The 25,602-nt window shown below is 41.5% G+C and overlaps 1 non-coding gene across 1 annotated transcript; it reads left to right on the forward strand.

Moving 5' to 3' along the window:
• The first annotated feature begins 11,508 nt into the window (after window positions 1-11,508).
• On the forward strand, window positions 11,509-11,615 carry LOC118481468. Its single transcript, XR_004865677.1, has one exon. It is a non-coding gene; the product is annotated as a small nucleolar RNA R71 (small nucleolar RNA).
• The last annotated feature ends 13,987 nt before the right edge of the window (window positions 11,616-25,602 follow it).

Genomic DNA, 25,602 nt, shown 5'->3' on the forward strand with positions numbered 1-25,602 from the left:
TTATCCTCTTTCTGTCTAGAATCAATCCAAGGTAATTATTAATGATTTGATGTTGTCCTTGATTCTTGATTGTGTTTATGCTAAACCCTAGTTTTCATTTGATATTCTCTGCTTATTGATTGAGCCTGATTTATTGAGAAATGAATAAGACTATTATGTAAACCAATTGCATGATGACTTAGACGTATGATATGGTTAAACTGTTGAAGATTGATTTGATTCTGCATTGTGAAAGCATGAATTAGGGTTTCGTGCGTATGAAAACGTAACTGATTATAGAGAACGTAACTGATACAATCGTGATTGCTTGTAGTCTGAGCTTTGTAAATGATATGTTATAGTCCGAGCATTTTAAATGTTATGGGGTTCCGAGTTTTATTTAAGCTCATGTTGGTCCGACCTTTGATATAGCATATCCGATCTTTAACCTTAGTTAAGGAGGATCCGAGTTTTTGAAATGGCAGCCTCAACCCTAGTCCGAGTTTTATATAAAACATCAAAAGGATCCAAGTTTCTTGTCATGTATGCTATCCGAGTTTTGTAATAATATAAGGGGTCCGAGTCTGTGACCCATTACCCTTGTCCGACCTTTAATGACCTTTAGAAGGTCCGAGTTCTTAATGAGGTGCATGGTCCGAGCTTTGCAAGGGGATTCTTGGTCCGAGCTTTAACCCACCTCCTCATGTCCGACTTTTGTGACTTTCCCCCCCATGATCCGAGCTTTAAACCACCTATGTGGTCCGACTTTTAAGTGGGAAGCCCCCCCCTTTCACTTGTTTGTCCGAGTTTTAGGCTCTAAAGCCTTAGGTCCGACTTTTGCTTAATATGTTAACATTCCCGAGTTTATTAATGTGTTAACTTGTCCGAATTTCAAAGAGGAGCCCCTCTAGTCCGACTTTTTTTTCATATGTGGTCAGGGTTTTAAACCCTTGTCTCCTGTCCGACCTTTTAATGAATGCAAAGGAGTCCAAAGTTTACTAAGTGGGTTGTGTTGCCTAAGTTTGCTGATTTCATATGCTGAATAAGTGAATAAGCGTTCTGTGTTAAGGCAAACACCATTAATTAAGCTCTGTATGCTTCTGTATGTAATTGCATGCAACTGTTCATTCCTGCATATAACGGTATGATTCGATATATGATTGTATGATATTGATTGCAACTGCATGATCCTGCATGTGTGAACATTCTATGTAATATCATCGTGTACACAATAAACACACAAAGCACAGTTGCTTGAATATCGAGGATTGTAAACCCTAATTGAATGAATCATGTGCAATGTATCCTACGTCGTGTGTAACGGACTTAGACATCTAATAAACCCTAGAAGCAATAACATACCGAGCAAACCAAGGTGAGTTCACACCCTTACTAAGGCATGGGATTCCCAGGGTTTGGGAATGGGATTTGAAGGAATAAGGTTGAATAGATTCATACATACACTGTTACTAGATTACCATACCATCGTCCTCGGTTGTGCAGGACACATACGTAAGACCTACGTATACTTATGCTACTCGCTATCCTCGGTTGTGAAGGATACTCACGTAAAACCTACGTGAACTTATACTCACTACTGCCTCGGTTGGGTCAGGCACTTACGTAAAACCTACGTAAACCCCCGCGTACTCCTATCCTCGGTTGTGAAGGATACTTACGTAAACCCAATACGCGCTACTGTTCTCGGTTGTGAAGAACACTTATGGTTACGCATAGTCTAGTGGATAAATAACATGGGAAGCCCCCACCAATAGAAACCAGTATCGGCCCAGTAGAGCCACCTGATACTCATGAACTTACTATTACGCATTTACTTTCTGTGAACTCGCTCAACTAGTTGTTGATCCTCTGTTACATGCCTTGCAGGTCGTTAGGTACTTGGAGCTTGCACATGGAGGAGCTGGTCGTTGTGGGCTTGGATCGTGATTGTCTTATTAAACACTTATGACATTTCGTGCTTATTTATGTTGGGTTTTATTTATACGCTTCCGCTAATCAGTGATAACATACTTGTGTTTTGAACACCTTTCATATTGGTGATTGAATGGCATTTACTTTTACTTATTAATTACATGTTCAATATGATTGGTGGCTTGATCCTGGTCAGTCACGCTCCCAAGCGGTGATACTCTGCAGGTGGATTTTAGGGGGTGTGACAGATATGGACTGTTATGTCCTATGCTTAACAATTGAACTTTAAACTATGTTTTGGTTATTTACACATTACTATGCTTCCCCTGATTTGTTAAACATGTTTGGTTTATTTTGAAACACCAATTATATTGCGTTTGGTTTTGTTTACTTAATTGCATGGTTCAATATGATTGGTGGCTTGATCCTGGTCAGTCACACTTCCAAGCGGTGATACTCCGCTTGTGGATTTTGGGGGTGTGACAATAGTAATATCAAATTTCAATCACTCAATACAAAACATAAGACCTGCAACACTTCATTCAGATTTCAATTATTCAGATAAGCAAACACAAATAACAATCAGCAACACTTAACATGATTCATCCTAGACTTCAAATTCAAACAACACCTATCAACAACTCAAACCTGATTTATCGAAATTCCTAAATCAAATAAGATCTGAAACATGACTCGACATGTGATGAGTTCATATGGAATACATGATACACAAAAACATTAATCACTAACACAGTTGTAACACCCTTAATGTTATTTATCGATTTTCTTATAAATTTCCAATAATAAACATGTGATTATGAGCACATATACATTTCAAAGTACAGGTTTATTAAAACTTGTACAATTTAAAGTTTAGAACAACATAATGTAGTTTAGTTTGTCGTTTAGAAATTTTCACGAAACAACGTGCGGAAGCTTCTTCTTCATGTGTTCGGTTCTTTCTCGTCGCCTGATCTTCGTCCGGGTACTTTGGATATTCACCTATGATCAAAACCAACCTAAAAGTTAGTTTTGATAACTTAAATATAAGTTTAAACAAGTTCTACGCATCAAACAATTAACCAAAATAAATTTTTCCAGCCTTTATGTCTCTCGCGTGTCGTGAGAGACTCAACTAGATGTGTCGCGTGCCGCGACGTCTGTCGCGTGTCGCACCCCAGACAATGTTACCCGTCGCGTGGCGTCGGGGAGGCCATTTTCCAGCAGGTGCAGGTTCTAGACCTGCATTTTGCCCAACTACAATTTTAGTCGAAAAATGAACTTCAAAGTGCCATAACATTCATTTTACTTATACGTTTTGCGTGATTCTTTTTCCTACGCATCCGTAATTTAGGTACGGACCCGTTTATCATCTTAATTCGCATCAAAATCCAATTTACATGTGACAACCGGTAATTTACGCCCTTAATTACATGATTAACAGGTGATTAACGTGAAAATAATAGTGTTTACGACGCTAATTAACTTAACCAGGCCCTTGGAGTGCCCAGGAACGTTGTTCGAACATACAGTGCGCGTGTGGTGATTTACAGGAAACCTGCTGAATATTACGCAACAACGAACTGGTACCGTACGAAATGCTGACAAAACCGACAAATATGGATGTTACATGAATATTTTTTTTATGCTTTTGACACTTATGGAATTTGGGTCGCGATAGCGGGTCTCGTAGGAATTACAGGCCACGTACTCATGAGACGGGCTTGTGGGCCCTGGGCCCAAGCCCAAAACCCACAAGCCTAAACTTGCACATAATACATTAGATCTGAAAATCTTATCCAACTCTCATCAAATCTCATCAAAATCCATAATAAATCTCTACAAAATATTTTCAAATCTATACAAAAGATCTTGTTTCATAGGATATAATATCTAACCTAAATGTAATTTGGGTACTCAAAAGATAATAAAAACTTTCCCCTCTATTTATACATGAACTTCTCTCATTTGCCTGCATATTGTCATTCACACACAAAAGTCCACCTCCTCAAACAAAGGTCATCGGCCAAACAAACCCCTGGTTCCCTCCTTCACCTCCGGCAACCGGAGTAAATCCGGCCGACATCGGCCGTCGCCCTTCCGGTGAGACACCCCCCCTTCTTCTCCGTGTACCCGACAGCAGCCCCCCTCCTCTTTCAAACAACAGAAACGACCACCACCACCATAGTCCGGTGGTGGTGCGACGGCGGAGACAAACAGCAGAGAGAGAGAGAGAGAAAGGAGACGGAGAGGAAGAGAGACTGAGAGGCGAGAGAGAGAGAGAGAGAGTGAGGAAGGACCGACGGTCGAAGACTCGGACCGCCGGTCAGTCCTTTTGTCCGGTGGTCGACATCAAAAGTCCGGCAGTGGAGGCGTCTGCAGGTAATCTCCGGTGGCTCGGCTCACGGCAGTGGTTTGGTGCCAATTAACAGCTCCGGTAAGTGACTCGGGTCTCGATATTTCTGTTTGGGTTGACGTCAGCAGGTTCCGGGTTCAGATTCAACGGAATCGGGTTAGGTTTTGGGTTGATTTGCTTTGAAAGATAGTGTTAGAGCAGAACCAGAGTCACCGGCGGCGACGTCGGCAGTAAACGCCGTACACGGCGGTAGAGGCGGCGACGGTGGATTCCGGTAAGGCCTTGGTTCCCGATTCAACTGTTTTCGTTTTCTACTATTGACGTTGAAGATGAGGGTTGATGATGTTGAATCTGGTTTGGCATGGTTAACAGGTTAGCGGTCAAGTCTCGTGAGACTCAGGTCAGACTCAGTCTCAGTCGGGTTTGGTCAGCTTAGGTCAACCTGTGGTGCGGGTCGCGCGGTTCGCTCAGACGGTCAACGGGTTCGGTTCAGTCAACTTGGGTCAGCGGCGGTTCAGGTTCGTGAATCGGGTCAACTCGGTGCAACTCGGCTCGACCCGGTTAACTCATTAATCAACTCGGTCAAACCGAGTCAACTCAGTCAACTCAGCTCAGTCGACGTATCGGCACACGAAGAATGGTAAAGATAACGACGCGTCTATAATTTTGATAACTATATATTTAACGATTGTCTTATTTTCGTGAACAAGCTCGAACCATTTCGTTAAAATTTAGTTTATATTTCGAAATGCTTGGCGAAATACATTTGATTACATTGCGTTGATTACATAGCGACAACGTGTGTTGTCGGGGCGTCCAAAAATAAAGGAAACTCTGCCCGTTTTTCGAGAAAATCCGTAAAATAAAACATGTTTTAAAGCAAACCAAAACGGATCAAGTAACCTTTATAAAATAACTACAAATGTATGTTATTTCCGCCGACACTTTACGACTTACAAAAACGACGATGAAGCAAACTATTATGCAAAATAGTTATAGTTATTATATTTAAACTCGAATCTTTTTATAAATAAATATATTTTTTATATATTTATTTTAAATGGCGGACAACACGAAATCGTTTATATAATACATATAGTTATGTATTCATTTTTAAATATCAACCCACACGGATTTGCTTTTATAAAAATAAATATAGTATATATATTTATTTTAAACATGCAACGACTCGATGAAGTTTTTATGAAATAAATATAACTTTTATATTTATTTCGAACGCCTAATCGGCACATTATATATATATCGTATATATCACGTACGATTTTGTTACATATTACTCGATACATACACATACGACTTCTCGGAACGACAAACACTATCCTATCGATATATTTATATTTTGTATAAATATTTATATATTCGAATTTCTCGAAAACTAAGTACTTTCTAGACTTAGTAAACGAAACTTAACAAATATAACTTAATCGTTTTCATTAAGTTAACAATTTACATCAAATTGTTCAGTTAACAGTTCGGTAGAGCTTGGTAACCCGTAGATTAGTTACCGCATTAATTAGAAAACTTATAAGATATTCCATGTTAGGAATATTGTAGAATGCACGCTAGCGAGCCACGTCTTGGAAACGACATCGCGAAGTCGTATTCAGCTAGCTTTGCACAGGAATATTCAGGTGAGTTCATAACCCCACCTTTTATCTTTTATGGTTTTACATTTTTGTAAATGTTTTCGGGGTGGAAAGACATGCACTTTTTGCAAAGCATACAAGAATTACATATTTATAAACCATTTTACGAGCAAGTTTTAACTGACAGAAATGGTTTACGAAAAGCTTATGTCTTATCCCGGTTTTTCAAATAAGCGTATTTTTCGAAGTATGCATACACATGAATTCTAGTTTTCTAAACTACGGGAAAATACAAGTACAACGAGATACAAGAATTGAGAAATGATATAAGAATTGAGAAATGATACAAGAATTGAGAAATGATACAAGAATTGAGGAATGATACGAGAAAGTGTCACGAATAGGGTAACATAAGCACCATTAATCGTGTACATACTAAGACCGCAGAACAAAAGGTTAGATCTAACGGGTATCAGGGCAGCCCCACTCTTGGTGACAACTATAACCAAGTAGTTGATATGTGTTGGTGTATATATAATTTATTTGTATAATTAAGCCCTTTTTACACCTTTAGCCAAGTTTTAAATTTATAAAAACACGATATTCACTAACACTAAACACACATATGGGCAAGTGCACCCATCGTGGACGTAGTATAGTGTTGGTAAGATACCGAGGTCGTCCAAGGACACAAGAGCTTTTAATACCGGTTTATCCTCAACGTCTAATCAAATAAAAAAGTGAGAAAAAATGTTTTTAAACTAAGAAAATAAAAACTAACTAAATGCTGAAAAATAAAATAAAATAAAAACAGATAGACAAGATGAATCACTTGGATCCGACTCGTGTATTAGTATAACCTTGGATTATTTTCGCACTTTTGCACTTGTTTAAGAGATTATCTTAGTTATTGTAGTAGGCCCCTCTTTTGAAGGCGACGTTACCCTCAACCCAGTAGTTTGAGTCAGCAAGGATACAATCCTAAATGGTCGGATTATTGGAAGATAATGAATTAAGTTATTAATGCAAATTATGGTAGGCCCCGCTTTTGGCGGTGACGTTACCCTCGGCTAAGTAGTCTGAGTCAGCAGGGATACAGTCCTAAATAGCCGGGTTATAGTATTAATAGTAGTTAACTTATGAGGGGGTCAAAGAGTTTGGATCCCCGCCATCCAATACCTATGGGCATTGAAGGAGATCCTACTAAATTTGACCCAGGTCCCAAGCAGGACCTCTAAACGCTGAACAAGGGCAAGACCCTTACCAAACCGTTCCCTTAACCCCCGACCAGGTAGCCAACATACCTCCATATAGACCGTGGAGATATGAATGGTGAAAATCTTTTATTTTATATAGACAGTAAAATAATGCCAAGACACCACGGACAAACGATAAGGAAAGATCACCTTCAACATAAGCAACTAGTTATTAAAGTCATTAATACAAAACCAAATAAAAAGTGCAAAAGATTAAAAATAAAAAGTATTATACTAAACACTTGTCTTCACCAAGTGATGTAAGAGACTTAGGCAAACATGGCCTTGATTGTCAAGAACTCTTACTATCAATCTTGGATCCCGAGACGACTCACACACTCTACGATGGACAATGGATGATGGTGGTGGATGATGGTGTTATGGTGGTGGTGGGTGGTGGATGAAGTGTGAGAGAGGTGGTGTGCCAAGGGATGAGATGGAATGAAACCAAGCACTCCTATTTATAGGCTGAACAGAAGGCTGGGCACGGCCCCGTGTCCGCTGGACACGCCCCCGTGCCCGTCTGACACTCTCTCTCCTCATTAATTGTAATTCGCAATTACAATTAATGCGCCTGCTGTACTTTCACCACGCCCCCGTGCTCACTGGACACGGCCCCGTGGTGGGCAATAGAAGCTTCTACTAGTTTGTCTTTTATGCTGCTTCTTGGGCACGGCCCCGTGCTGGCTGAGCACGGGGCGTGTTCAGGCTTCTGTTTTCTCTTCTTTGCTTTGGAGGATGCCGTTGAGGGTCCGGGCAGTCTACTTTTATTCCTTTTCTTGTATTCATGCTAGAATTAGTTGTCTTTTTGCTTCTTTTGTGAATTTGAGCTCATTTCATCCTGAAAATACAAAAGGAAGACAAAAACACTCTTTTTCCAACATTAGTACTTAAAAAGGGTTAGTTTTATGCCTTAATTGATGTGATTTATATGTTGCATTTTACACACATCAAATACCCCCACACTTGAACTTTTGCTTGTCCTCAAGCAAAACTCTTTAAATGTGGCTTACACTCCCAAATGGAATAGGTAGAAGAGAATGTTTTTGGCTTGTCATAGAGTGTCGGGAATCCAAGATCTTTTTGGGTTTTATTTTTTTTATTTATTTACAATCCTATTCGTTATGATTTATTTAGAACGTTTCATAGGATAAATTACTTTATTGGGCATGACATGCCTTTTTAAAATTTTATTTATATACAAGTTCACATACCTCACGGGAGAAATCACTCAACACTCGGCCGAAGGTGTATTTTTAGTGAATCACTCGAGAGCGGCATGGAGCTTACGCCTTCCATAGGCTTGCCAAGCAATCAATCCTCCTCCTTTTTAACTTTTTACCTTTGTAAATATCAAGAGGACTTTTTGGGTGAAGGGTTAGGCTTGGGCTAAAGGTGGGTGGTTGGGTTAGTGGTTAGTAAAAGGGCGAAAAGCGTAAAAAGCGTCGGTTTTCGTAACACAATTTTTTTTTTGTGACTTTTTATTTTGAAGTATTTCTCCAAACAAGCTTTTGTTTATATAGCTTTGTTTGTTTTTAACTTCATCATCATTTTTTTAAGTCACATAAAAGAACGAGCTTGCGAAAAACCGAGCTTGTTACTAAAATAAAGGGTGAAAAATAAAAAGGGTTTTTGGTGAGTAAAAAGGGTTTAGGGTAAAGAAACGAAAGGTTTAGGCTCAAAGGGGTTAACTAGAGGGATTTTGGGTAGGTGGTAAAAAAATGAAAAATAATGGTGTAGAAAGAAAAATGGTTAGTCCTAATGCCTCCATCATTTACTTACTTGGGTTTAAGTTGGTAAGGACCGGGAATGAATCGTCGTGGCAAGTTCTAGAGTTGTAAGAACCAAATGGCTATTCACACAAGAAACGAAAAATGAGCATTTAGTCTAAAGATGTAAATTTGTATGCTCAATAAAGGCTCAAAACTCACTTTTGTGGGAATGGGTTTTTAATGTGATCAAGTATAAGTAATTAAATTTTAACTAGACTTGTTATGCCGTTTCATAATTTTCTTATGTTGGTTCTTGTTATCACGACGCTTTTGGTTGTAAATTTTATAAAAATATAACCTTATTAATCTTGTGATTCCTAACTTAAACTTTAGACAAGTAAGGAAGAAAAAAATGAAAAATTTTTTTGAAAAAAAAATTGGGGTGTTTAGCGGTTCCAATAGAGTTTTGTCTAAGGCTTGTTGTTAGGACTTGCAAAATTTCAAAGTGTTAGCTTCCCCCCCACACTTAAATTACACATTGTCCTCAATGTGTCCCAAAAATAAATTTTTAGGTTGATTGGATGTGTGGTGTGGTGTTAAAAAGCAAAGATTTATGTTACTGGCGGTCTGGACACGGCCCCGTGGTGACCGGGCACGGCCCCGTGGTCAGGTGCCAGTAACAGAAATTAAAAAAAATGAGATAGAAGCCTGGACACGGGGGCGTGTCTGGTGAACACGGCCCGTGTCCAGTTACCTGAACTGGGCGTTTTTCTGCAGGTGGCTTAGCACGGGGCCGTGTTGGTTGGGCACGGCCCGTGTTGAGCCTTCTGTGATGGAGATTTGTGTCGGGTTGCTCTGTTCTTTGTGCATGGGGCCATTTTTCTCGTTCCCCTTTTCATCCATTACCACCATGAGTGTGTTTTATTCCTGCAAATTAAAACTAAAAGATTAAACTAAACTAAGGATAGTTCCGCGGAATGCCTCCGTGGTGCGCCACGTTTATAAGGGTCCTTGGCTAGACCCAATGCGAGGTTATATGTTTTCTGAGTGGGATGCTTGGCGTCCCATGTTACACCGTCGGAGAGCAGCATCCAAGCTCGAATCAATAACCTTCATGTAGTTGACCGGGTCGTCGTCCTCTATTCTTTTCCCGACTCCGAATTTTACTTCATCATCCCCATATCTCAAAGTGAGTGTTTCGTCATTCATATCTACCACCGCTTGGGCGGCGGCAAGTAAGGGTCTTCCTAATATGAGGGGGACCTCGGTGTCTTCTTCCATATCTAGTATGACAAAGTCGGCTGGATAGACGAATCTGCTTACCTTTACCAAAACATTTTCGATGACACCTTGTGGAAATTTGACGGAGCGATCAGCGAGTCGTATGCTCATTTTTGTGGGACTCGTGGTTCCCAAGCCGAGTCTTTTAAACATAGATGAGGGCATGAGGTTAATGCTAGCTCCAAGGTCGGCTAGAGCATTACGAACAGGGGATTCCCCTATTGAACAGGGAATCGTGAAGCTTCCGGGATCGATTTTCTTTTGGGGAAGTTTATTGAGTACGAGTGCAGAGCATTCTTCGCCCAAATTGACTAATTGCAAATTTTCAATTTTCTTTTTATGCGTAAGGAAGTCCCTCATGAATTTAGAGTATTTGGGCATTTGGGTTAGGACCTCGATAAAAGGAATATTGACATGCAATTGTTTTAATAGGCTTTCGAATTTTGCGAATTGCTCATTGGTCTTTTGGCGAATTAACCTACAGGGGTACGGAACGCGAGGAGCTTTGGTAAGCTCTGGTGACAGAGGGAAGTTCTTCTCCTGCAGAGGTGTGGGGTATTGTTTCTTCGGTTGGCGGCGGCACTTCTGCAGGCCCTACGGTGCGGTTTCGTAGTGTGATGAGGTGAACTTGCGCTTTTGGGTTTGTTTCGGTATTACTAGGTAATGCGCCTTGCGGTCTCTCGGCAAAATTTTGAGCTATTTGATTTAATTGTTTTTCTATGTTTTGAATACTAGCTTGTTGATTTCTAAAATTTGATTCTAATTGTAGAAATCTTTTCGAGTTTTTCTTTTAAGTGTCGGAGATGAGGCGAGATACAGTATCTTCAAGCCTTTCTCTTCCACTTTGTTGTTGAGTGAAATTTTGTGACTCATTTCTTGGTTGTTGAAAGTTTGTTCTTTGGGTTTGTTGGTTACTACTATTGCCAGGTTCTCTCCAACCAAGGTTTGGGTGGTTTCGCCATCCTTGGTTGTAAGTTCCCGTTGGGGGACCCGACGGCCTAGGTCTATTATCAATGTAGTTTACCATTTCTTGTTGATCGTCCGTTTCTTTCATGCAACTCCAATTTTCATGTGACCCACCACACCCTTCACAAGCCATAACCGAGACTGTTTTTGTCATTTCTAATTTTTTTATTTTCGAAGAAAGGGCCTCGATTTGGGCTTGTAAAGAAGTGCTTTCGTCGACTTTATGGGCGCCCGGGGCGATAGACTTATTTCCCCCGGGGGTGTGCCATTGAAAATTGGTTTGAGCAATTTCCTCAATCTGATTATATATTTCATGTGGGCGCCGGTTACCTAGAAGTCCCCCGGAGCTAGAATCAAGCGTCTGCCTAGTGTGTGGCAACAATCCATTGTAGAAAGTGGATACTTGTTGCCATATTGCGAGGCCGTGATGGGGACACTTGCGTAATAGCTCCTTGAACCTTTCCCAAGTTTCATATAAGGATTCCCCGTCCTCTTGTGAATATGTATTAATTTCAGTCATTAATTTAGCAGTTTTAGCGGGAGGGAAATACTTATATAGAAATTTTTGGGCTAGTTCATCCCAGGTGTTTACCGATCCAGCTGGGAGGGCGTTGAGCCAAGCTTTTGCTCGGTCTTTCAATGAGAAACGAAACATACGGAGGCGGATGGCGTCATTTGATGCTCCGTTGATCCGAAAGGTATCACATATTTCTAAGAAATTGGTGATATGTAGATGGGGATCCTCGTCCGCAAGCCCGTGGAAGGTTGCGGAGTTTTGGAGCATTTGTATCAAATGCGGCCGAAGTTCGAAGTTATTAGCTTCGACAGTCGGAGCATTGATAGCGGCGCCTAGGTTACCTACGGTAGGTCGTAGATAATCCATGAGGGTACGTTGGTCCGCCATTGGAGGTGGATCACCCGAGACCTTCTCTTGATTTTTAGCTTTTAATCTTTTTCTGAGAAAGCGTTCGGGTTCTTCTAGAGGTTCCTTTATGTCCTTATTAGAACTGGAGCTCATACACTATGTAAGATTGACGTCGGGTTCCAAGTCCTGCAATAAAAACAAAAAGGAATGCTGGTCAGAAGGTTCACCACGGCCCCGTGTTCAGCGAACACGGCCCGTGGTCGGAGTTACAGTTAATGTTTTCCAGATCCCAGTTACCGGAAGTTGGACACGGCCCCGTGTTGCACCGACACGGCCCCGTGGTCAGCCTTTTGTAACCTGAAAAACTAAAAACTGCCAGTAACGATGCTGGGCACGGCCCGTGTCCGACCAGGCACGGCCCGTGCTGAGCTCTGCAGAAGCTGAAAAAACTAAGAAAATCCTAAAAATTAAAAAGAAAAATAAAGAATATGATTAGGCCGTTGATTCCTAACTTTCTTAAAATCCTTGTGTCCCCGGCAGCGGCGCCAAAAACTTGATGTGTGTTGGTGTATATATAATTTATATGTATAATTAAGCCCTTTTTACACCTTTAGCCAAGTTTTAAATTTATAAAAACACGATATTCACTAACACTAAACACACATATGGGCAAGTGCACCCATCGTGGACGTAGTATAGTGTTGGTAAGATACCGAGGTCGTCCAAGGACACAAGAGCTTTTAATACCAGTTTATCCTCAACGTCTAATCAAATCAAAAAGTGAGAAAAAATGTTTTTAAACTAAGAAAATAAAAACTAACTAAATGCTGAAAAATAAAATAAAATAAAAACAGATAGACAAGATGAATCACTTGGATCCGACTCGTGTATTAGTATAACCTTTGATTATTTTCGCACTTTTGCACTTGTTTAAGAGATTATCTTAGTTATTGTAGTAGGCCCCTCTTTTGAAGGCGACGTTACCCTCAACCCAGTAGTTTGAGTCAGCAAGGATACAATCCTAAAGGGTCGGATTATTGGAAGATAATGAATTAAGTTATTAATGCAAATTATGGTAGGCCACGCTTTTGGCGGTGATGTTACCCTCGGCTAAGTAGTCTGAGTCAGCAGGGATACAGTCCTAAATAGCCGGGTTATACTATTAATAGTAGTTAACTTATGAGGGTGTCAAAGAGTTTGGATCCCCGCCATCCAATACCTATGGGCATTGAAGGAGATCCTACTAAATTTGACCCAGGTCCCAAGCAGGACCTCTAAACGCTGAACAAGGGCAAGACCCTTACCAAACCGTTCCCTTAACCCCCGACCAGGTAGCCAACATACCTCCATATAGACCGTGGAGATATGAATGGTGAAAATCTTTTATTTTATATAGACAGTAAAATAATGCCAAGACACCACGGACAAACGATATGGAAAGATCACCTTCAACATAAGCAACCAGTTATTAAAGTCATTAATACAAAACCAAATAAAAAGTGAAAAAGATTAAAAATAAAAAGTATTATACTAAACACTTGTCTTCACCAAGTGATGTAAGAGACTTAGGCAAACATGGCCTTGATTGTCAAGAACTCTTACTATCAATCTTGGATCCCGAGACGACTCACACACTCTACGATGGACAATGGATAATGGATAATGGTGGTGGATGATGGTGTTATGGTGGTGGTGGGTGGTGGATGAAGTGTCAGAGAGGTGGTGTGCCAAGGGATGAGATGGAATGAAACCAAGCACTCCTATTTATAGGCTGAACAGAAGGCGGGGCACGGCCCCGTGTCCGCTGGACACGCCCCCGTGCCCGTCTGACACTCTCTCTCCTCATTAATTGTAATTCGCAATTACAATTAATGCGTCTGCTGTACTTTCACCACGCCCCCGTGCTCACTGGACACGGCCCCGTGGTGGGCAATAGAAGCTTCTACTAGTTTGTCTTTTATGCTGCTTCTTGGGCGCGGCCCCGTGCTGGCTAAGCACGGGGCGTGTTCAGGCTTCTGTTTTCTCTTCTTTGCTTTGGAGGATGCCGTTGAGGGTCCGGACAGTCTACTTTTATTCCTTTTCTTGTATTTATGCTAGAATTAGTTGTCTTTTTGCTTCTTTTGTGAATTTGAGCTCATTTCATCCTGAAAATACAAAAGGAAGACAAAAACACTCTTTTTCCAACATTAGTACTTAAAAAGGGTTAGTTTTATGCCTTAATTGATGTGATTTATATGTTGCATTTTACACACATCAGTAGTGTTTTTGTGTCTCAGTCGTGAATCGACTACAGAAAAATGCCTATAGTTTTGGTGACTTCCTATGTCGTGTCACATGTTAATGGCCTTGCAACCCATTAACAACAAGATACATACAAGAATACTTGAATTATACAAGAATACGTGATACATATGAGAATACTTGAATTATACAAGAATACCTGATTTATACAAAGTTCCATATACCTTGACAAGAAAATGATTTTTAAATTCGTTTTCTCAACAATACTTCAAAAACCGGTTATTCAAAAAGATTTATTTCAAATCTTTTACAAACAAACTATGAACTCGCTCAACTTTATGTTGATTTTTCGCATGTTTCTTTCTCAGGTTGCATCTCTAAGACAAGGCACGGTTGGAATAGGAGGACCATGAAGAGTCGAGTACTTAGTGGCGTTCATTTTCTAAAAGACTTAGATTATTTGCTTCCGCTGTGCAATGAAGATACCAGTCCAGTCACGCCAGCTCTGATAATTTCGGGGTGTGACAGATTGGTATCAGAGCTATAGGTTACAGTGAATAAGGTTTTCTGTAAAGGATACCTAGGCTCTAACCTCGCTTTCCCCTGGGAACATAGAATATTAAAACCTGAATACATACAGAACGCCTAGTACTCGAATATGGTCTCCAACCGTTGCCGAAAAACAAACAGTCAAAATTTTACACTATTGTGGTGTTTTATACACGGTACACAAAACAGTCGCATACAGTACACAAAACTCTGAGAGTTTAGGAAACATGCATTTAAGACCTTCGGAAACTCATGTTGAAGTTCATTAAAGGTCATCACGTAGGAACCGCGAATATTAACTCGGGCACACACTATTATTCATATTGTCTATGATGTTTTAACTTCGCGAGCAGGCATCCTACGCGTAACGAAACGCTAGTGCACAGGTATACGTGAAACTTAAGCTATACATTAACAGAGGTTGAAGTACGTCACATACGACTTTCGAGGAAGCGACAGTTGGCACGCGGTCCTGCAAACGACAGGAGACATGCTAAGGAGAAGACGTGTATCTACGCATTCCCCCTAACTCAATAATGACAAGTACACTATATTCGACATTCCATGGTAATGTCACCTAACAACTGGTCGTCACATGCAACCCCAGGTAAAGTCCTTAAATTTCTTTTATTGAAATTTCGACTTTCACAATTACTGAGTGGATTTTCGCATCTCTACTCCTCTTAATGGTCATTGCATCACAATAACTTCTTCATTATAGCCAATGTTCATTTGCTTCATTTCTTGAAAATTCATATGTTACGCATGCATCATTTGTTACGCATGTGGTTTTGTTTCGAATAAAGCGTTTCATTGAAGTTCAAATATTGTTTCGCTAAATCTAATTGTTGATTTGTGATTCGAATGACCTGCATTATTGTAATTGTTGGCTTCTTTGTTATCAAGTCAACACATTTTCTTGAAACTTCCTTTCTTTTCAAGTTACATACATGGTTTTCGTTGTGACCATGCCGCAAGTTTTCTTGTCGATACATGCGATTATTGTCGGCTTGCGCCGAAGTCAAATTCAATTGTTTGAACTTGTTCATTTCACATATTCAATTCAAGAAACCATATGATGTATTGAAAACATCATATTCGAATTCGTCTTAACAAGTGTTTCATTGTTCTGAGTCGTAGTAGATTTGTTTGGTCTACGACTCCATTAATTCGTTTGTTGATTTCGACACCTTGTGGTGACATTTTCACTAAATTGAAGCTCGTGCTAAACTCATGCACGGATTTAATTGTCTGTTTATTGATTTAGATTAAATCCGCTTCGATTTGTTATTGCGCTTTCATTTGGACACAGGTGATACTTGTTTGATCACCACTATTATTGAATTACTACGACACCTTGTGGCGTCGATATAACTTGCAGCTTGGGCTGATTATGAACGAGCGTTTCACGCAAAACTATTTCATTTGAGCTTGTTGATTCTAAGCTTCTCCTAGTGAATGTTATTGTTTCTAACATTCATTTGCATATTGTAAACGTCTATTTGGAATTCCATTGGTAGAAATTCCTTTTTTATTGAACCCCTGTTAACTTGGTCACCCTAGTGACTGTATCAGTATGCCTCGTTTCCTTTGACATTATTCGTATTTACTTACATATAACGAAACTCTAAGGAGTTGACGTAGTCTAAATTTCGAGGACGAAATTTTATTAACAGGGGGAGAATGTGACAACCGGTAATTTACGCCCTTAATTACATGATTAACAGGTGATTAAGGCGAGAATAAGTAGTGTTTACGACGCTAATTAACTTAACCAGGCCCTTGGAGTGCCCAGGAACGTTATTCGAACATACAGTGCACGTGTGGTGATTTACAGGAAACCTGCTGAATATTACGCAACAACAAACTGGTACCGTACGAAATGCTGACAACACCGACAAATATGGATGTTACACGAATATTTTTTTATGCTTTTGACACTTATGGAATTTGGGTCGCGACAGCGGGTCTCGTAGGAATTACAGGCCACGTACTCATGAGACGGGCTTGTGGGCCCTGGGCCCAAGCCCAAAACCCACAAGCCTAAACTTGCACATAATACATTAGATTTGAAAATCTTATCCAAATCTCATCAAATCTCATCAAAATCCATACTAAATCTCTACAAAATATTTTCAAATCTATACAAAAGATCTTCTTTCATAGGATATAATATTAACCTAAATGTAATTTGGGTACTCAAAAGATAATAAAAACTTTCCCCTCTATTTATACATGAACTTCTCTCATTTGCCTGCATATTGTCATTCACACACAAAAGTCCACCTCCTCAAACAAAGGTTATCAGCCAAACAAACCCCTGGTTCCCTCCTTCACCTCCGGCGACCGGAGTAAATCCGGCCGACTTCGGCCGTTGCCCTTCCGGTGAGACAACCCCCCCCCCCCCCTTCTTCTCCGTGTACCCGACAGCAGCCCCCCTCCTCTTTCAAACAACAGAAACAACCACCACCACCATAGTCCGGTGGTGGTGCAACGGCGGAGACAAACAGGAGAGAGAGTGAGAGAGAAAGGAGACGATTAGGAAGAGAGACTGAGAGGCGAGAGAGAGAGGAAGGACCGACGGTCGAAGACTCGGACCACCGGTCAGTCCTTTTGTCCGGTGGTCGACATCAAAAGTCCGGCAGTGGAGGCGTCTGCAGGTAATCTCCGGTGGCTCGGCTCACGGCAGTGGTTTGGTGCCAATTAACAGCTCCGGTAAGTGACTCGATCTTGATATTTCCATTTGGGTTGACGTCAGCAGGTTCCGGGTTCAGATTCAACGGAATCGGGTTAGGTTTTGGGTTGATTTGCTTTGAAAGATAGTGTCAGAGCAGAACCAGAGTCACCGGCGGCGACGTCGGCAGTAAACGCCGTACGCGGCGGTAGAGGCGGCGACGGTGGATTCCGGTAAGGCCTTGGTTCCCGATTCAACTGTTTTCTTTTTCTACTATTGACGTTGAAGATGAGGGTTGATGATGTTGAATCTGGTTTGGCACGGTTAACAGGTTAGCGGTCAAGTCTCGTGAGACTCAGGTCAGACTCAGTCTCGGTCGGGTTTGGTCAGCTTAGGTCAACCTGTGGTGCGGGTCGCGCGGTTCGCTCAGACGGTCAACGGGTTCGGTTCAGTCAACTTGGGTCAGCGGCGGTTCAGGTTCGTGAATCGGGTCAACTCGGTGCAACTCGGCTCGACCCGGTTAACTCATTAATCAACTCGGTCAAACCGAGTCAACTCGGTCAACTCAGCTCAGTCGACGTATCGGCACACGAAGAATGGTAAAGATAACGACGCGTCTATAATTTTGATAACTATATATTTAACGATTGTCTTATTTTCGTGAACAAGCTCGAACCATTTCGTTAAAATTTAGTTTATATTTCGAAATGCTTGGCGAAATACATTTGATTACATTGCGTTGATTACATTGTTGAATTTTGGAAAAATAGCGACAACGTGTGTTGTCGGGGCGTCCAAAAACAAAGGAAACTCTGCCCGTTTTTCGAGAAAATCCGTAAAATAAAACATGTTTTAAAGCAAACCAAAACGGATCAAGTAACCTTTATAAAATAACTACAAATGTATGTTATTTCCGCCGACACTTTACGACTTAGAAAAACGACGATGAAGCAAACTATTATGCAAAATAGTTATAGTTATTATATTTAAACTCGAATCTTTTTAAAAATAAATATATTTTTTATATATTTATTTTAAATGGCGGACAACACGAAATCGTTTATATAATACATATAGTTATGTATTCATTTTTAAATATCAACCCACACGGATTTGCTTTTATAAAAATAAATATAGTATATATATTTATTTTAAACATGCAACGACTCGATGAAGTTTTTATGAAATAAATATAACTTTTATATTTATTTCGAACGCCTAATCGGCACATTATATATATCGTATATATCACGTACGATTTTGTTACATATTACTCGATACATACACATACGACTTCTCGGAACGACAAACACTATCCTATCGATATATTTATATTTTGTATAAATATTTATATATTCGAATTTCTCGAAAACTAAGTACTTTCTAGACTTAGTAAACAAAACTTAACAAATATAACTTAATCGTTTTCATTAAGTTAACAATTTACATCAAATTGTTCAGTTAACAGTTCGGTAGAGCTTGGTAACCTGTAGATTAGTTACCGCATTAATTAGAAAACATATAAGATATTCCATGTTAGGAATATTGTAGAATGCACGCTAGCGAGCCACGTCTTGGAAACGACATCGCGAAGTCATATTCAGCTAGCTTTGCACAGGAATATTCAGGTGAGTTCATAACCCCACCTTTTATCTTTTATGGTTTTACATTTTTGTAAATGTTTTCGGGGTGGAAAGACATGCACTTTTTGCAAAGCATACAAGAATTACATATTTATAAACCATTTTACGAGCAAGTTTTAACTGACAGAAATGATTTACGAAAAGCTTATGTCTTATCCCGGTTTTTCAAATAAGCGTATTTTTCGAAGTATGCATACACATGAATTCTAGTTTTCTAAACTACGGGAAAATACAAGTACAACGAGATACAAGAATTGAGAAATGATATAAGAATTGAGAAATGATACAAGAATTGAGAAATGATACAAGAATTGAGGAATGATACGAGAAATCGTGTCACGAATAGGGTAACATAAGCACCATTAATCGTGTACATACTAAGACCGCAGAACAAAAGGTTAGATCTAACGGGTATCAGGGCAGCCCCACTCTTGGTGACAACTATAACCAAGTAGTTGATATGTGTTGGTGTATATATAATTTATTTGTATAATTAAGCCCTTTTTACACCTTTAGCCAAGTTTTAAATTTATAAAAACACGATATTCACTAACACTAAACACACATATGGGCAAGTGCGCCCATCGTGGACGTAGTATAGTGTTGGTAAGATACCGAGGTCGTCCAAGGACACAAGAGCTTTTAATACCGGTTTATCCTCAACGTCTAATCAAATCAAAAAGTGAGAAAAAATGTTTTTAAACTAAGAAAATAAAAACTAACTAAATGCTGAAAAATAAAATAAAATAAAAACAGATAGATAAGATGAATCACTTGGATCCGACTCGTGTATTAGTATAACATTTGATTATTTTCGCACTTTTGCACTTGTTTTTAGAGATTATCTTAGTTATTGTAGTAGGCCCCTCTTTTGAAGGCGACGTTACCCTCAACCCAGTAGTTTGAGTCAGCAAGGATACAATCCTAAATGGTCGGATTATTGGAAGATAATGAATTAAGTTGTCACACCCCCAAAATCCACCTGCGGAGTATCACCGCTTGGGAGCGTGACTGACCAGGATCAAGCCACCAATCATATTGAACATGTAATTAATATTAAGTAAAATAAATGTAAACCATCCATCCAATACGATAGGTGTTCAAAACATAACCATAGTTTCAAAGTGTAGCGGAAGCATAGTAAATAATCCAACAATAGTTAATAGTTTTAAATGTCATAATAGTTCAACGTAGAAACCACGATCCTTGTCCACAACGACCCGCTTCTCCAGTGCAAGCTCCAAGTACCTAACGATCTGCAAGGCATGTAACAGAATGATCAACAAACTAGTTGAGCGAGTTCACAGTAAGTAAGTGCGTAACAGTAAGTAAAGGGTGGCTCTACTGGGCCGATAGTAAGTTATATAGGTGGGGGCTTCCCATGTTATGTGACCACTAGACTATTCGTATCAACTACTCGTATCATCCCTGTTCTTCTTCCGAGAACAGTAGCGCGTATGGGGTGTACGTAGGTCTTACGTACGTATCCTTCACAACCGAGGATAGGAGACGCGGGGGTGTACGTGGGTTTCACGTACGTATCCTTTGTACCGAGGATAGAAGTAATGCGTACACGTAGGTTTTACGTGCGTGCCTGACATCCGAGGCAGTAATGGCATATGACCACGTAGGTGTTATCCTAACCTACGGAACCGTCCTGACATCCGAGGACCATGATAGGTGATAGTCTAGGAAAAGCATATGTACGTTCTTAGTCAATTGTAACCTTTATCCCATTCCCACGACCCGGGAATCCCATGCCTTAGTAGGAGTGTGAACTCACCTTGGTTTGCTCGGTATGCTATGCTCTAGGGTTTAACGATTGCCTAAGTCCGTTACACACGACCTTGTGTTGATTCTAGAGAAAGAGAGTAATCAAACTTGTGATGCCTTGCAAATGATTTGGTGATGATGATTGCTAGAAAGAATGGATGTACGTGCTTTGGTTTTTGTGAAAGTGATTAGTGAAAAGGGGATTAGGGTTAAGTATAATCAAGTTCACTAATGGCCCTCTACACCCCTAACTAATACATTTTACAATAGTACACCATTTCAAATACTTTCACAGTTTCACCACCAAGTTTATCACAATTAACACATAGTTATGCCCAATCACCATTAACATATACAATTCCATAACAACTAACTGTGAAATCAATCGACTAAATAATACAAGAACGTGCAATAAATGCGAAATAGAAACCTTGGAAATTCGAGTTGTCACATTATCCCCAACTTTAAAGAAATTTCGTCCTGAAATTTGGTACGCACTCACTGAGGAAGCTAGGTAAGCTGTATCGTTTACTGGTTTTCCTGGGGTGTCACATCATCCCCCCGTTGATTTGGAATTTCGTCCTGAAATTCAGTAGTAGTAGCTTCAGCCTCAGTAGTGGTTGCATTGGTTTCGAATAATTAGGGGTACTTTTCTGTCATCTCATCTTCGCGTTCCCAGGTGTACTCTGGGTCACGTCGGGAGTTCCAACGAACTCGAACAAGAGGGATTCTCTTGTGTTTGAGGACCTTAACATCCCGGTCCGTGATTTCAACTGGTTCCTCGACGAACTGCAACCGCTCGTCGATAGTGAGTTCCTTAAAAGGAACTATTAGGGTCTCATCTGACAGGCACTTCTTCAGATTCGACACGTGAAATACATTGTGAACTGCACCGAGTTCAGCTGGTAGGTTCAGTTTGTAGGCCACTTTGCCGATTTTCTCAATGATCTCGAACGGTCCGACATACCGCGGATTTAATTTGCCCCGTTTGCCAAAACGAACCACACCCTTCCAGGGTGAGACTTTTAGTAAAACCCGGTCCCCGACCTGAAATTCCAAAGGCTTGCTACGCTTGTCCGCGTAGGCTTTCTGACGGTCGCGTGCTGCCGCCATTCGTTGTCGTATCTGTGCGATCTTTTCCGTGGCGTCCACCACAATCTCTGGACCCGTAATCTGACTATCCCCCACCTCTGCCCAACAGAGAGGTGACCGGCATTTACGTCCGTACAATGCATCGAATGGAGCGGCTTGTATGCTGGTGTGATAACTGTTATTATATGTGAACTCCACTAAAGGGAGGTGCTTTTCCCAGCCGTTTCCGAAATCGATGACACATGCTCGAAGCATGTCTTCAAGAGTTTGAATTGTTCGCTCAGACTGCCCATCCGTCTGAGGATGATATGCTGTGCTCATGTCTAAACGAGAGCCGAACGCTTTGTGCATCGCTTTTCATAGTTCTGACGTGAATCGTGCATCCCGATCCGAAATGATAGAGGTTGGCACTCCGTGCCTCGAAACAACTTCTTTCAAATAGATGTCTGCTAAGGTAGAAAACTTATCCGTTTCTTTGATAGCCAAGAAGTGAGCAGACTTTGTGAGTCGATCAACGATCACCCAGATAGTGTCATTCCCACGCTGGGATCTAGGTAAGCCTGTAACGAAATCCATGGAAATTTCTTCCCATTTCCACTGTGGTATCCTGGGTTGTTGTAGTAGACCTGCGGGTTTCTGATATTCGACCTTGACTCTCGCACAGGTCAAGCACTTGCCAACATAGGTGGCGATGTGGGCTTTCATACTTGGCCACCAGTATGTTGTTTTGATATCATGGTACATTTTATCCGACCCTGGATGTACCGAATAGCGAGACTTGTGTGCTTCGACCATCACAAGTTCTCGTAAACCGCCATAAAGTGGGACCCAAATACGCCCCGTTATATAGTAGGCGCCGTCTTCCTTTTCTTCCATTCGTTGCCTTGAATCGCGTAAGGCTTCAGCCATGACGTTTTCGGGTTTCAATGCTTCTATCTGAGCAGCTCGTATCTGTGCAGGAAGACTGGATTGGATAGTAAGCTGTAGCGCTCGCACGCGCTTAGGTAAGGTGTCTTTCCGACTAAGGGCGTCAGCCACAACATTGGCCTTGCTTGGATGATACTTGATAGCGCATTCGTAATCATTAAGCAGTTCCACCCATCGTCGTTGACGCATATTTAATTCCTTCTGCTTGAAGATATGCTCGAGACTCCTGTGATCGGTGTAAATTGTGCACTTGGTACCGTACAGGTAGTGTCGCCATATCGTGCAAAAACAACAGCTCCCAGCTCTAAATCGTGCGTCGTGTAGTTTCGTTCATGAACCTTGAGTTGACGAGAGGCGTAGGCAATAACTTTATCTCGCTGCATCAATACACAACCAAGCCCCTGTATCGATGCGTCACAATAAACCACGAAGTCATCCGTGCCCTCGGGCAGTGAGAGAATAGGTGCGCTGCAAAGCCTATCCTTTAAGTACTGAAAAGCGGTCTCTTGCGTATTACCCCATCTGTAAACGACGCCTTTCTGTGTTAGCATAGTAAGTGGCTGCGCGATCTTGGAGAAGTCTTTAATAAATCGCCTGTAGTAACCCGCCAAACCCAAGAATTGGCGTATTTCTGTCGGTGTACGCGGTGCTGGCCAGTTTCTGATCGAATCAACCTTGGACGGATCGACATGAATCCCATCCTTGTTTACCACATGGCCTAAGAAGTGGACTTCACGAAGCCAGAAGTCGCATTTTGAAAACTTGGCGTACAGTTGCTCTTTTCGAAGAAGTTCCAAAATAAGACGCAAATGCTGCTCGTGCTCCTCCGGACTCTTGGAGTAAATCAAAATGTCGTCGATGAACACGATAACGAACTTGTCTAGATAGGGTTTACACACCCTGTTCATAAGATCCATGAAGACTGCAGGCGCGTTCGTAAGCCCGAACGGCATGACGAGAAATTCGTAGTGACCGTAACGAGTTCTGAAAGCGGTTTTGGAGACGTCCTCATCCCGGCCTCTCAGCTGATGATAACCTGACCTCAAGTCTATCTTGGAGTAGTAACACGACCCTTGCAACTGGTCGAATAAGTCATCTATGCGCGGGAGAGGATAACGGTTCTTCACCGTCACCTTGTTGAGTTCACGGTAGTCGATGCACATTCTGAACGTACCGTCTTTCTTCTTTACAAATAACACTGGAGCTCCCCAAGGCGAAGAGCTTGGACGAATAAATCCCTTTTCCAAGAGCTCTTGCAGCTGCTTCGACAGTTCTTCCAACTCAGTTGGAGCTAACCGATACGGTGCGCGGGCGATTGGTGCTGCTCCAGGAGCCAATTCAATCTGAAACTCGACTTGACGATGAGGCGGTAAACCTGGTAAATCTTCAGGAAACACCTGAGGGAAGTCACGTACAACTGGATGGTCTTCCAACTTCTTTTCTTTGCATGGGATTTCTGCTTGCTGTTGCTGCTGGCGATTCCGATTTGCAGGCCGTGGACTCCTGAATCCTTAGCTTCATGGCCCATCTTGAGACACCTCTGGAAACGTCCCTCGTTGCACTAACCACCGTGGTGTCTGTTGCATTAGTTACACATTGGGTGAATTCCCCGATATCCACCCTGCCCCTGACCACCAGAAGTTGGCTGACTCGGCTCTGGTGATCACTATTCTTGCGCTGCTGCTGTGCTTGAGACTGAACGGTAGCTGAACCCTTGCTGGAATACCCATCCCATTTCCGCTTGTTGTCACTAGGAGTAGCGGGAGTAGCAGGAGTGGTAGCGGTAGTAATAGCGCTGATACAACTAGGCAGCCTGTTCTGTTCCACTGCCTGATCCGTGAGGCGATAAGCAAGACACTGAATGTCTTGAATGTTGTCGAGGTTAGCCGATGTAGCATGGCTCTGAATTTCTGAGGCTAGACCCTTGTGATACAATTCGATATGCTTGCTTGGAGGGTCCACCATGGTTGGACACAAGATGGCCAGTTCGTCCGACCGTTTCGTATATGCATCAACTTCTGACCCCGTCATTTTCAAATGGTAAAGCTCCACTTCCAACTTGTGGATGTCATCACGCGTGCAGTATTCCCTTTCAATGCGTTCTTTGAATTCGTTCCAGGGGGTGGCGTTAGCAGCTGCCAACCCTAGTATCTGTACTTGCGCGTTCCACTAGGTTAGCGCGATTCCTTCCAAGGTACCAGTGGCGTACTTGACCCTACGAGCCTCAGGGAATTCGCACATCTCGAATACTGACTCGAGCTTCCCAAACCAGTGGAGTAGTCCCACTGCTCCTTCCGTGCCACTGAATGTGCTTGGACGACAGTCCATGATGTTCTTGAATGTGCAGACAGGTTGCTGTGCGTTCTGACTCGTTGCGCGAGAAAGATAGGTCAAGGTTAAGCGCGAGAGTTGGGTCACGAGAGTAGGATCTAACATCCTAGGATAGATCTGTAATAGCAGGTTATACCTCCTGCTTGTGCGGCTGCAAGCGCCGCAGCAACTTGTTTGTTAATAAGAGCCGCCAACTGGGCTTGAGTCATGTCAACACGTCCAGACATGATCGAACGGCAAAGGTAGCATAAGTATGAATGGTTCGCGAGTAGGGCGATGACAGAAAAGTGTAGGCACATAGGTGTTCTTAAGCAGTAACAAGTAGTGAGCAAAGTAATGTAAGCATACTACGAGCAAAGTTCTATGCAGTTCTAGCAAGCAGGTAATAAACATAATCCTTATTACCTAGGATGTCGAG

Source organism: Helianthus annuus, chromosome 8 (genome assembly GCF_002127325.2).
Source record: "Helianthus annuus cultivar XRQ/B chromosome 8, HanXRQr2.0-SUNRISE, whole genome shotgun sequence".
Taxonomy (NCBI): Eukaryota; Viridiplantae; Streptophyta; class Magnoliopsida; order Asterales; family Asteraceae; genus Helianthus; species Helianthus annuus.